The following is a 14,775-nucleotide window of genomic DNA, read 5'->3' on the forward strand; positions in this document are numbered from 1 at the left end:
ACAGTCTGTCGGAGTGAGGAGAGCATATTAAAACACAGATGTAAACTAAAAGTAGGGTATAGCAGGGCATGCCTACAATCTCAATGCTCAGGATGGGGAGGCAGGAAGATCAGAAGTTCAAGGTCAGCCTTGGCTGTGTAGCAAATTTGAATCCTTGGCTATGTGAGACACTGTCTCAAAAAAAAAAAAAAAAAGGTGGAAGAGGAGGAAGAAGGAAGAAGAGAGAGAGAGAAAAGAGAGAGAGAATTGAACCAAAAAATGCCATATTGGTAATGGAGTCACAGCAAGACAAAAAAAAAAAAAAACAGCCAAATGTAGTAGTGCACACCTTTAATCCCTGTACGCAGAAGGCAGAGGCAGGTGGATCTCTGTGAATTTGAGGTCAGCCTGGTCTACAGAGTGAGTTCCAGGACAGTTTGGAGCACACAGAGAGATTATCTCAAAAACCAACAAACAAAAAGGGGTGGGGGAAACAGGAAAACTTTTAATTATTCATTTATTATGTATACAATATTCTGTCTGTCTGCCTGCAGGCCAGAAGAGGGCATCAGATCTCCTTTCAGATGGTTGTGAGCCACCATGTGGTTGCTGGGAATTGAACTCGGGACCTTTGGAAGAGCAGGCAATGCTCTTAACCACTGAGCCATCTCTCCAGCCCCAGGAAAACTTTTCAAAGAAATAAATTCCTAAAACGTAAGCCACCAAGAACTTAGCACAGTGATGAAGAGCGAGCCCATACAAGGCGCATCACGGAAGAACGGACGGCATAAGCAAGGATCCCGCAGCTTTCCGGGATTCTGTAGACAGTTACATGGGAAGGTCACATAGAAACAGAGCATGCTACAAACAACTGGGGAGAAATTACTGCCCACCTGGGATTCTGTGCATAAGCAAACTGTCAATAGCACGAGATATAGAATCAAAGTGTTTTCACACCTATGAGGAATCTTGCAGATGGGGCTCAGGGAAATGAGACAGAAAAACAAAGGAAACAGAGAAGGCAGATGAGATGAAGGCTATAGGCCTGACAACCTGAGTTTGATCATCAGAACCCACAGTGGAAGGAGAGAACTAGCTCTCAGAGGCTGTCCTCTAACCTCCAAAGAGGCTGTAGCATGAATTCTAATTAGTCTTAATAATAAAAACCCCAAGTCAGATATAGGGGTAAATGCTGGAAGGTCAGAGAAGAACAGCCAGCCACTAGTTCTTACCTCTACCAAATCCTCAGACGGAATGGGAGATCCTGTCCCTAGAAATCCTCAGACTGAATGCCTTGAGCTCCTGTCTCCTCCTGCCTTATATTCCTCTCTCCTCCCAGGCATATCCCTTCCTGTCTCCACCTCCCCAGTGCTAGGATTAAAGGCGTGTGACTCCCAAGTATTGGGATTAAAGGTGTGAGCCACCATTGCCTGGTCTCTATACCTAACTAGTATAGCTAGCTCAGTTTTCTGATCTTCAGGCGAACTTTGTTAAGATCACAAACAAAATATCACACAGAGGCACTGTAGCACACACCTGGGCACGTGCACACACATAGTCCTAACAAATAAATGTTTAAAATGAACAAATAATGCTGGTGGTGGGTGGGACATGCCTTTAATCTCTCGGGAGGCAGAGTCAGGCAGATCTCTGAGTTTGAGGCCAGCCTGGTCTACAGAGTGAGTTCTGGGACAGTCAGGGTTATACAGAGACACCTGCCTCCAAAATAAATAAATAAATAAAGAGACTAAAGGGAGAGATGCCTTGGAGAGATGGCTCAGTGATTAAGAGTTCAAAATGTTTCTGCCACGGACCCAAGTTCCATTCCCAGCCCCTACTTTAGAAGGCTGAGTGTGGTGGTATATGCCTGTGATCTCATCCCTGTGGAGAAAGAGACAGGGAAATCCCTGGGACTCACTGTCAGTCATGGTGGCCTAATTATTGACCTCAAGACCCAGAGAAAGACCCTGTTTCAAAAACCAGTGTGCACAGTGCCTGGGAAATGGCTCGGGGTCGACCTTTGGCTTCCACACAGACACATGTACACCCACTTGTAGACAAATACCTGTGTGCATGTGCATACAGACATCAATATTTACTGCTTCAGTCTATCTGGAGCAGAACCTGTAGGTTTACATTTCTAACAGTTCCTGGGTGCTCAAAATGTCAGTCTGCAAACATGGGAGACAGAGTGAAGCAAATAAACCCCAAGCCCAGTGCACAGCAAAGAAGCCGGGGGGTGTGTGTGGGGTGCATCCCATGGCAGCTGTCCATCATCTGGAGACTGACATAGACTTGAGGATGTTGGTCTCTGAGGTTCTACATTCTTCAGGACTCTCTTTTGTCCCCTGGATCTATCTGGAGACTGCATTATTCTGGAGGAAGGCTCTGAGTCCCCAGCGCCCTGAGGGAGCTCATATTTTCTCATTTAAAGAAAGGGTTGTGGCAGCCAGCTCATTTTGTTACTACCATCCATTAAGCGCCCCAGTGCAGCTGCCAGTCCGGTCCTCTGCAGATTAATGCCTCCCAAATTAATTTTGTGTTCAATAAGCCTCCATAAATATGTTTGTTCAGCAGGCCAAATTGGAGCCTTCGATTTTACTCTGGGTGGATGTGGATCAGTACCGTCCCTGTTCACATCTACACGAGGTCCGCCAGGCTCCTTCATTCGTCACTGTCATCAGTGGCGGGTACTGGGTCCTTGCAAAGTGCCTCCAGTAAGTCAACCGCAGCTCCTGCTGGGATATAGTCTTCCCTGGAGCGTGTGCGCTGCCTTCCAAATTGGCTGCAGAGAAATTCAAGCACCGGAGGAGAAAATTAGGGCCAGTCAGCCTTTGCTTTCTCACGGAATATTCTAGGTGAATCCCATCCCCATCCTGATCCCTCTCCACTTCCATGTGGAGTTCCAGCTCCAGAACTCAGCCGCCAATCCTCACATCACAAAGACCAAGGCCCACAGAGGCTGAACAGTGATGTCTAAATTCTCCAGGTTGTGTCCGGAACACCAATTTGTCCCCCCATGGCCTGAGAGAGCACGCCTGGTAGTGGATGAATCGTGTCTTCTGGCCCTGTTGTCAAAGTATTCCTTCTAAGCAGCTGGGAGACGGAGCTCAGCGGCATAGCACTCAACACGCATGCGCACTATCCTAGGTTTAATTCCAGTAGCAGGGAAAGAAGAACCAAGCGTAAACCGTTCTTCCATAATTAATGACGAAGTGGGAAGTTTCATTTCGTCATTCCTGAAACTTTGAGACAAACCACAAAGAAGTGAGAATGAACTCACACGTCACGCCGCCTCAGTCAGCTTGGACCAGAGCTCTTCTACCACCCCACCTCACCATTTACCTATCTTCTTCAGTAGAAACCCTGCCGGCTGCCTCCGGCTGCTGGAGTTCATAGTGCGGAGCCTTTCTTGTATTCTGCATGGTATATACAGAAGAGGCCAGAAAAACCTCTGCGCACACACACACAAGCATATGCACACATACATAGACACACATGCACACACATACATAGATACGCATGCATGCACACATATAATAAACACACATAGAAACATAAACATGTGTACATAGACACACACATGCACACACACATATATATGTAAACACACATACACCTTACCACCCCCTGGGTTTCATGCGTCATTGCCCCAGCAGAGCCCCGAACCCCTTCTGCCCACTCTCTCCATCTGTGTTTCAGGGCTCAGATATTTCCGAATTCCCCTTGTCTTGGTCTCTCTGTTGACTTGGAATCATTTTTTGAAAGGAAAAATAGCTTTGCTATATCACTTTCCAGAATGTTCTACTGACCAACATTAGATCCATCTCTGTCACTTTTAATCATGGCACTTGGGGATAGAGGCTCAACATTTCTGAGTCTGCTACTTACTTCCTTAGCAGTGTGTGACTGATTCAGGGGCTCCGCTGGCTGAGTTCTTGTCTGGCTTGCATAAAGTCCCAGGTTTTACCCTTGGAGCTGCATAACACTGGCCACGGTGATCCCAGAACTTCAGGGGGATGAAGGCAGGAAGTTCAGGAGTTCAGGGCCAGTCTCAGCTACATAGTGAGTCTCAGGCCAGTCAGAGATATATGAGACTCTGCTGAGAGACAGAGACAGAGACAGAGACAAAGACAGAGAAAGAGAGAATTGGGAAAAGGGGAGTACTCGGAGTGTCCAGAAACACTGTAGAGCAGAGAGAGCCCCAGAGGTGATGCTGTGTCTTGCTTGTGGATGAGACATACATTCACCTGAATTTCTCTTTCAGCTTGTTACCCAGAGAACATTCTGCATCCAGCAAAGTCAACAGGCTTCCAAGTCTCCATGGTGACCTTCCTCGTGGTCCTCACCATAGGGAGGACTCCACTACCCAGAAGAACCAAAGGGTCTAATTCAAGACCAGCTAGCTTCTCTGCAAGTTCGGATCACTCACTATCTACAAAGCCTGTTGTCTGACCCACTTCAAAGACTATCCCAGAGATAGACTGGTTTAAAATGTGTGTAAGCAGCTATTTACCGCAGGCATTACATCAGCAGAAACATACTGGAGAGGCAGGTCTGAGTATAGTTAAGAGCACTGGCTGATCTTCGACAGAATTTGGGTTTGGATCCCAGCACCCACATGGTGGCTCAAGACCCTCTGTAACTCCAGGACCAAGTGATTGTACATTACTCTCAAACCAGATACTCCCTAAAGACAGAGAGGACTGTGAACTCCTTCTTAAGTTGTTTTTCAGGAATCCTGTTACTGATGGCAGTATTGGTATTATTTGCTCTGAGTCTGTTAGATGGAGAGGAAGGAGAAAGATGAGGAGGAAGAGGGGGTGGTGGGGGAGGGGAGGAAAAGGGGGTCTTACGATGAGGTCATTGAAAATCTTCTCAGTGTGCTGGGGGGGGGGGAGTAAGTAGACACAGTCTCAGTGAAATGAGATCTGCAGTCCTAAATCTAAATTGATGGTATCACTGTCAACTCACAAGCAAAGTATTTTACCTTTAATCCTTTTTGTTGTTGTTGTTCTGAAATACCCATCAAAACATCATACAGAGAGGTCCCTGTAAAAGTTCTGCACTTTTTCTACTAATGGCTCCTCGCTGTGTATTTCAGGAACGTTGAAGTCAGGACTCAGCACACACTGTGTACACAGCTCTGTGTCGTTCAGTCGCAGGTGTGAACTTTTGCAGCCACCACCACAATCAGAGCACAGAATCCTCCCCTCTCCACAGAGGTCCTCCCTCGTGATAACCCCTCAGAGTCCACACCACTCTCTGCTCGCCAGGCCTGAGCCCGGGCCACCACTAACCTCTTCTCTGTAATTTGGTCAACCACATCACATAAACGGAATTACTACATGGCCTTTTGAAATCGGCCTTTTTGTCCACTCAATCAAATGTCCTTGAAATCCATCCAAGTTATGTGGGGGTGATTGGTTCCCTTGTGGGTGGAAGGGTTGCTGCGTTTTTGAGACGGGGTTTCCCGTCTGAACCCTTAACTGGCCTCACACTTGCTTCCTAACTGGGGGTGCCCTGGAACTGCTGGTCCTGCTGCCTCCACCTCCCAAGGGCTGAGATGGCAGGCGAGTGCCCCCTCACCTGGTATACCTCTGTTCCTTGATATTGATGGGTAATATTCTGTGGTTATACATATTCCGGTTTTGCCAGCCATTCATTGGAAACTGTTCTGGTTACTTCTTTTCATTCAAATCTGTATTTATTTTGTTTTATGTCTGTGATGTTTGGCCTGTATTGGTTTTCGTTGTGTTCTTACAGATTTTTACAAAAGTCTTTTGTCTTAGATGTAGCCCAGAAACATTTTCTCCAAGTGTGCCGCTGTCTTTCCTCCTTTTTAACACAGTCTTCCACGGAGCAGAACTCACATTTCGTGATGTCCAGTTTACTGTTTTCTTTTGCTTTTGTCTTTTATGAGAGCGCTGATCTCACCACTAGCATGTTCGACAAGATCATAGGCTCTAGGTGACAGGCAGGGACCATCTTTTAAATTTTTATTACATTTTACTTATTGCTGTGTGTGTGTGTGTGTGTGTGTGTGTGTGTGTGTGAAATTGTGTGTATGCGTCTGCATATGTGTGTGTGTGTGTGTGCATGCCATGCACTCAAGTGGAAGACACAGGACAAACCTCAGGACTTGCTTCTCTCTTTCCACCCTGCAAGTGCTGGTCTCTAACTCAGGTGGTCAGGAGTGATGGTCAGTGCTTTACCCCTGAACCATCTCAAGGGCCCAGGGGCCATCTATTCTGTTCTCTGTCTATAGGGAAGGGAAAGGCTGGGATTCTTCCCTGTTCTGCTTTGGTTTGATACTGCCATTGATTGCATGTGGTTATCTAATTTTTCTAAAACTATTTTCTGGGAAGATAATCTGATTCTTTCTTCACGGAATTGCCTTTGAGCCTTTTTCACGAATCAGGGCAGGGATAGAGGGACGGCTTAGTTAAGAACATGCTATGCTCTTGTAGAAAACCTGAGTTCAATCCCCACCAACCCTGGTGGGCAGCTCACAACCGTGTGTGGTTCCAGCCTCAGGGCATCATGATTCTCATCTGGCCTCTGAGGGCAGACCCTGCTCTTGTGTGCATATACACACAGACAGACAGAGATGCGCGGATATACATGGGATTAGGAATAAAATAAAATTTCCTAAAATAAAATAACCCCTCTGGAGCACAAACTGACATCACATATAATTCTTTTAGATGCGAAGGTTCTGAGTTAAAATAACAGATGAAAGGTACAGTGCTAAAGCCATCATCTGCTAAACACTGGGGGATAGGCAGGGAGATAGGATATTGAGGGCAGCTTCAAGAAGCCATCTTGCTGAGGCACCAACGGCCTTAGAGACTGGTGGCCATGCCTGCCAAAGCCATTCTGCATTTGCTTATGCATAGGTGGTTTAAATCAATGCTGTCTGCCTTCCCCTCAGAGTCACTCTGGTCACTCCTCAATTGTCCTTACATTTTTGTCTCCCACCTGCCAACTGCTTGTAGCTCGGGACTCTGACCTGGAACTTCTCATGCGACGCATTTTCCTGGGAGAGTCAAGGGAACCCAGCTCAAGGAGCTTGCCTGTGTTGTGAATCCTCAGTCTTGTGTTGGCACCAGCTCCTCTTGCCTACATTCTGGCAGGCTAGCTACCACCCCTGCTTCCTTCCAACCCGCGTTCTCAGCCAGCCAACTCCTACTCCAGTGTGAAACATCAGCTCACTCTCTACGCTCCAGCAGATCTGCATCGCCCCTCATGATGCCTAAGTGCAAGTTTCTTACCATAGTGTCAGACCAGTTCCTTACTGTAGCACTGAGCCCCCCAGCACGCTCCACCCCAGCTCTCCAGGCCCGCTCTTACCAGTTCCCACCCCACTTTGTACAGTGCAGCCACAGTGACCATTTCATGCCCCCATATGGCCTTCCACCATGCTGTCTTCCCTCACTGGTCTCCTACTCCATCACCAGACCTTGGCTCACATCTCCTGGCCTCCAGGCAGCCTTTCCAGATGATGAGCCCAGACTAGGGACTTCCACCAAGCGCATCTCAGCGGCCTTCACGTTCTAATATTGGTAACACATCCCTGTGAGTGCCTAGGAGCCTTTGAACAAGGTCACAACAAAACCACCATCTAGCTGTCCCCTGTGTCTTCGAGCCGGCCAGTCATTGAAAAGGTGAGTAAACTCCAACCTTCCCAGAGTGCCGAGTGCCTCTGTGTCCCAGAAACCGCTTCTTATCAGATCTATTCTAAGAGATGCCGGAACCTCTCACATCCTTTGGAACCACAGACGTGGTCACTAAAACTCAAGCAAGTGGGGAAGTTTTTCTGTGAATGAACTATGATTTTAATTTGCACGATATGCACATTTATAATAATAATTTCTCCATAGGACATGCAATATTAAGTTCCTAATGTTAACCTGGGGCAAAATATCTAAAACAAATTAAACTGGCTCTGTTCCTTGAGATTTTAGTATATTGAATTCTGAATTTTTAGCCAAAATTGTGCAGCATGTAGCTGATTAATATTCTAATTAAAATCTGCATGAGATCACATCAAGTTGTTGGCTTTCTCCAACATATAATAAATAAATGCTTTCCCGATAAAAGGCATCAGCAGATATTGAAGGGCTAGGCTGTCTCCTGTGGGAACCACATGACAGACCTATCAGGGTGTCATAGAGGATGAAGGCTGACACCTCCCATTCCTACCCCTCAGTGCCCTTTAACCAATAACGAATGTGTCCCTGGCTTTGAAGAAGTCTTTGATACATATTATCATTTCCTCTGTGTTGCAACCTTGGGGAACCGACCGACTCACGTTCTCAGCATACAATATAACTTGTACATTTAGTCACAGGTGATTGGAGCAGGCACAGCTACTTAAGGGCTCGTGATCGTGGAGACCTTAGTTGGTGAGCCACAGGGTCTGGTATCTGAGAGAACCACCAAGGGTAGCCATGATGGCTGACTGTGAGCCTCTCTGTGTGTCCAAGGCCACACAGGAAGGCAAGAACCACAGGATCCAAATGTGCACATATGTGTGTCTATATGCAGCTATAAGCATGCATGTGTATCTGTGTGCAGCTATATGCATGCATTGTGCCTGTGTGCAGCTATATGCATGCATGTGTGTCTTGTGCAGCTATGTGCTGTGGAATATTAGTTGAAGATGTGTTACATTCATTTATGTTGTGGAATATTTGTCTAGTGATACAAAGATGTGTTACATTCTTTTATGTTGCATTTGTTTAACTGCGTGAAGCTGTGTTACTTTGTCTGTCTAAAACACCTGATTGGTCTCATAAAAAGCTGAACGGCCAATAGCGAGGCAGGAGAAATGATAGGTGGGGCTGCCATGTAGACAGAATAAATAGGAGGAGAAGAGAGAAAAGGAGGGTTGAGAAAAAAGGAGAAGGAAAGGAGGACGCCAGGAGCCAGCCACCCAACAACACAGCCAGCCATGGAGTAAGAAGGAAAGGAAGAGACAGAGAATAAGGAAAGGGAAAAGCCCAGAGGCAGAGAGTAGATGGGATGATTTACCAAAAGCTGGCTAGAAACAAGCCAAGCTAAGACGGGGCATTCGTAACTATGAGTAAGTCTCCATGTATTTATCTGGGAGAAAAATACAAAAACAAATAAACAAAAAACAAAACAACAACAAAAACAAATCTAGAGCTATGTGCACATTTGAGCATCCAGGGAGGCCAGAAGAGTGCACGTCCCTAGAGATGGAGTGACCAATGACCGCGAGTGCCTAAATAAGTGCTGGGAACCCAGGTCAGGACCCCTGCAAGAGAAGTCTGTGTTCTTAACCCATCCCTGCAGCTCCATTCCCAGCTTGCTTAAACTAAACCACCTTTTCCTTAACTTGGGTGGTTTTCTGTTCTCTTACTTTCCAGCAACTCCTAAGATTAAAGGGTGTCCTGGCCCAGGTCATGTGACTTCTCCTGACTGGTTTGGATTCTGCCTGTGTCCTGGGTAAGGGCTGAGAGTGTTTGTATGTGGAAGTGAGTCTAGGGAGAAAAGGAAGGGTGGGGTGACAAACCAAGGTCTTCAGGAACCGGGTCGAGAAGGAGGTCCCATGTGGAATGGGCAGGAGAAAGCCATAGCGCTCAGGATGCAGGAGAGTGGGGGGCTGACATGTGCCTCATGTTGGGGTGTCTGAGGAAACCTGGTTGAGAAGGCTGTCAGACGTGGGCCTCCACACCGAGTACAATGACTGTGATGTGCACCTGCTGTGATTTTATTAAGGACCACATCTTCAGGGCTAGGAAGATGATTCCGTGGGCCAAGCACTTGTCACACAAGTGCAAGAACTGGGGTTTGGGTTCCCAGAACCCATGGGAGAGACGGACACGGTAGCCTGCAACTATAATCCCAGCTATCTTACAGCGATGGCGGCAGAGCCGGGAGACTGGAAACTGGGGAAGCTGGCATGCGCACACGGGTCTAACACGACACTTTCAAAGGCCAGCCCAGCTCAGCTGGCAGACACCTGCTTGCTGGGGCATGATGGTAGAAGCCATCAAAAGTCTTGCCTTCTGCGGCTAAGCCTTTGGGCTTTCATAAAGGCAGGAGCGGAGAGGTGTATGTGTGTAGTATGTGATAGTCACAGGGAAGCCTGGGGTCTGAGCAGGGGCGGTGGAGGCGGTGCTCCTTCATGCTAGGTGGTATGACGGCTCACGTATGAAGAATGTGGGCGCTGTGTGCTCACCTCCGAGGCCACAGTGAAGTCGTGTGAGGCCACATAGGCGAAGGATCCCAGAACCACCTAAGTCTCATTACACACTCGATTTTTAATGTTTAGATATTGCATCTTCAAAAACCTTTTGCTATTGCCAAATAGTTTATGACTCCCCTTAGTTATTTAAAAAAAAAAATCTGTAATTGCAGTCCACTAAAGCTTTGGTTAAATATGTTTAGGGGAAGAGGGGGCTTTTGGTGACCAGGTGTGCGTGTGGTTCTGGGCTCACTGATGCTATCTATAGTAGCCATTTCGTCTTCTTAGGCCTTTCTGCTCTGTGCTGACATGGCTTACAACCATGCACATTAATATACATGCACGCTTGCCTTTGTGCACAAGCATGCATACACAGAACCTGGGATGGGACTCTCACTGTGTCCAGGTCCCCAGGAGGAGCAAGCAGATTATGCAAAAGGCAAACAAGCTCACAGCTGTGTGGGGAGGAAGAAATACACCACAGGGACCTGAGGGTGACAGGTAGGGATAGGTGTGGGGGGGGGCAGGTCAGAGGTCAAAAGTCAACTTCTGCTGTTATTCCTCAGACACCATCCACCTTTTTTTTTTTTTTTTTTTTTTTTTTTTTTTTTTTTTTGTCATTCACCAGGATCTAGGACTTACCAATTAGCCTAGACTGTCTGCCCATCAAGTCCCTGGGATCTTCCTAACTCTGGGAATTGCAAGAACATCCCAGATTGGGGGCATCTTTTGTTACTTTTGTTACAGCTTTATTGGTTTATTGTATGTGTGTGCATGTGTGCCTCTGTGTGCATGTGTGTCACCATGCACATGCAGAGGCCAGAGGACACTTGTGGCAGCTGATTCTCTTCTTTCATCACATAGGTCCCCGGAATCGAGCACAGGTCATCAGGCTTGGCAGCAGGCGCCTTTCACGCTCAACAATCTCATTGGCCCTGGTTTGGTTTGGTTTGTTTTTGCAGGGGTTCTAGGGATCAAACCCGTGCCCTGTGCTCACAGGGCAGACACTTTACCAGTTGGTCCACCTTCCTGGCCCAGGGGTAGACTGGGACTGGATCCTGCCAAGAACCTGAAGCAGTGCAGATGTGATGGGGTCTGCGGGACTGGGGTGGGGGGGGAGCAGCAGGTGTAAACGCGATGACAAACGGGCTGCAGAAACTTCCCGTCCCAGCAGTGAGGCCTGCTCAATTATTGATAAGCATCACATGGGCTCCTGCTTGCAAAGAACCCTTTCCTCCCAGGAAAGTTAAATTTATTGGGCAGCAATAGCTTCTTTTTTCCCCATGTCTTTCTTATTAAACAAAGATAAGGCAACCACCAAGCAGGGTCCCTGCTCACTCACTTGTTCACCCAGCAAACATTTTCTGAACCCTTATTGTGTAGCTACTGCCATGGAATTGTGGCAGGCGGGGCCTTTGCTCTCCCGCCGGTTTTTGCTTTGGCTTGTGTGTGCGTACGTGTTCACATGTGCGTGGATGCACATACACAGATGTGTATTGATGCTGGTGTCTTCCCCACCTGATCTCCACCCTATATACTGAGGCGGGGTCGCTCACCCGAGCCCAGAGGTCATCAGTTTCAATTCTCTTTTGTTTGTTTGTTTGTTTGTTTGTTTCAGTTTCAATACTCTAACTAGACAGCTGCCTCTGGGGATCCTGCCTCACGTGCACTGAGATTGCAGGCGTGTGTTGGCACCAGCATTGGTCCCGAGAGCCAACACCAATGTTTTCCCAGCTGAGCCATCTCCTCAGACCTGACTCTCCTGTTCTCGCTGCAGAAATAGATGCTGACCCAATGACAGAAGCAGGGCCAAGTTTGAGAGACAATGAAGGAGGCCACGAGGAAAGAAGAGGTGTGGGCCACAAAGCTGGACCAGTCCTATATACCCTCAGCTGTGACCCTGGCTCACTTCCAGGGAGGGGTGGCATGTCCCTGGGCTCCTTCTCCTTTTTGTCTTGTGTATGTGTGTGTTCATATGTATGAGGGTGTACACGGGACAAGACGCACGTGTGGGTGTGGAACTGATCGTGAACATATCATGCCCGTATGACATTCCAAAGTCAACCTCAAGGGATCACTACTCAGACACCGCTCACCGTGATTATTATTTGAGACAGGATCTCTCACTGGCCTGGAGCTAACCCATTTGCTAGCCCGACTGGGCAGCAAGTAGCATGAAACTGGCTGGCTGCGCCTGCTCTGTGCTGGGTTTACACGTGTTGCCATGCCTGGTTCTTTATGAACCCGGGACCTCATTCTAGCATGGCGAGAACATCCTGGAGTCTGAGCACACCTTGTGGTTAGTAGGCAGTAAATCGGGGTGTCAAACCTGGGTCCAGAGTCCTGAGGAGCTTGTAGCTAGTGTGTAATTCAGTGATAGCGTGCCTGCCCAGCAATTGTGAGGACCTGGGTTCAATTCCCAGCACAGAAAAAGAAAACCCAGACAGAATGGATGCTTGGGAGGTGCCTCTCCAGCAACAGCAGAAACCTCTCTGAGCGCCCCTCAACACACAGACACATCTGCTGGGAAGAAAGATGGGTTCCCAGGTGATGAGAACACAGGGGGAGAAACAGCACCCCCAGAGCCAGTGGGTAAAGGCCATCCTGCTGACATCCCAGGTCCCAGACGGTAAAAGGATAAGCAACTTCTACAAGATGTCCCCGAACTACTGTGTCTTCTCTGGTCTGAGAATGCACACATAATAGATAAACATGTAACACAATCCTTTACAAAGAAACCACACCCCAAAGGCTCCTCCAGCAGAGCTCAGCCAGTTCCCTGCACATTCCCAGCTAAGCCAGCAGCACTGCCAGGGAGAGAGGGCAGTGTCGCTTTGCCGATGGCTGTCTGTGAAGTCTGTAACTTGTCTCTGTCTGACCTCTCTTGCTGAGTCCTGTGCTGGCTCCGTCATCACTGGTAGGACTGTCAACCTCCCATAAAAAGAAAAAGTGACCTATTTTAGAATTCCTCCGGGGAAGGAGTCGGTGTGTTGCCTTGGCAACCAATTTGGGCTCTTACAGGGGTCCTGCTTGGTTCTTCCTTCAGTCTAACCTACTTCCGCCCAGATGTCACTCAGAGCTCTTGTGGTCAGGCATGAGGAGGCAGTGGGGAAAGGATGCTGACAGCCACACCCTGCTGCCAGGGCTTCCCCACCTGTGACAGAGCCAGGGAAACAGCGGGGTGAGAAGATGGGTGGGGGATATGGGAGTCTGCTCCCTCTCCCAGAAGTGGGGGTACTGAGGAGCTGAGCAGGGCCTGGACTTGCTAATTTGCACTGGTTCCGGCAGTTGCATCCCTGCAGACACCATCCCCTTTCATCCCTCCGACTGACCACCCGACTCAAGTCTGCCTCCCTCCGCCAGCCTCCACTCTCCAGAAGTCCCCCCAGCCCTGACCCCAGGAGCCCACCATAGCCTTTCTACATCTTATACCAAAGGACTCTCTAATGGAGGCTCTGGGTGAGCCATGGGATCCTTAAACTCGCCCCATGCCTCAAGGGCATTCCCAGACTCCTTCTCCATGAGATTGAACACATGTCCACCCCCATTGTCCCATCTGCCCCATTTCCCCCATGACACCAGTGGACACTGAGATGTTAAAGGACCATCATAAAGTGAAGTTCTAGCCTGGCACTGCCTCCTGGCACTATCTCATAATCGGATCTTCCATAGACGTGACTTCAGCAGAAACGTAACTTCCAGGGCTACGTCACTGCAGATGGCAGGAGCACAGGCTTGGACACAATAAGAAGGAGAAAGGAAGTAGTGGGGTCATTTAACTAGAAAGGCTCCCACGCAGGCTCCACCTTGTAATGTCACTTCTCTGTTAGTGTCATTCTCTGCAAGCCCTTCCTACATGGGAGCAGAGACGACAGCACCAGGGTCTGCCCTGCAGGGTGGCTAGAAACTGCAACGGGAAGAAGGCATCGCCCGCCCAGGCTCAAACTGTGTCTCCTGGAATCAGTCTGGTATCATGTTCAGGTCCCCTGTCCAAGCTGTGTCCTGTGACTGTTCCCTTCAGCCAAGTGGTAGAACAATCCCCATGGGCGCTGTGACCTGGACTGCAGGGAGGTGCCTCCCTCTGTTAGTGAATCTACAAGAGTCTGGTACAGGTTCTCAAAAGTCTATACAGGTATAAAGTAGGGATAAACACTCACTGGTACAGAATCAAATTGACGCCACCCCTGATCCAGCTGCCTCCGTCCAGTCATTCTTTCCAGGGGGTAAAGAGCACCAGCTGCAAGCCGCCTGCTCTGCTCTGACAGCCTGCAAGAGCGAGAGAGCGAGAGACCCTCTCCCTTAGCTTATAAGTTGTCACATAGGCAGACAAGACCACACCCTAGGGCTAGCTGCCCCAAAAGTCATTGGTTAAATGGATCAAAATCCCACAACATTTCCCCTTTTTTCTAAATAAGGTTTTAATCCTAACCTAAAACTATTTACAATAAGAACAACTATCAAGTATTGTGCAGAAGAAAGAGAAGGTGATAACACAAACGAAGATGAAACTAACCAACAGGAACAACATCAAGCAAGAAACACATTCTAAATGTCCAGACCATATATAAATGGCAAACTAC

The 14,775-nt window shown here is 48.2% G+C and overlaps 1 long non-coding RNA gene across 1 annotated transcript; it reads right to left on the reverse strand.

Moving 5' to 3' along the window:
• Positions 1–482: 482 nt before the first annotated feature.
• LOC125393559 (uncharacterized) lies at positions 483–14,469 on the reverse strand. Its single transcript, XR_015001698.2, has 2 exons — positions 14,353–14,469; positions 483–2,764 (listed from the first exon to the last, which is right to left on the reverse strand). It is a non-coding gene; the product is annotated as an uncharacterized LOC125393559 (long non-coding RNA).
• Between the last annotated feature and the right edge of the window lie 306 nt (positions 14,470–14,775).

Source organism: Myodes glareolus, chromosome 4, assembly GCF_982192425.1.
Source record: "Myodes glareolus chromosome 4, mMyoGla1.1, whole genome shotgun sequence".
Classification (NCBI taxonomy): domain Eukaryota; kingdom Metazoa; phylum Chordata; class Mammalia; order Rodentia; family Cricetidae; genus Myodes; species Myodes glareolus.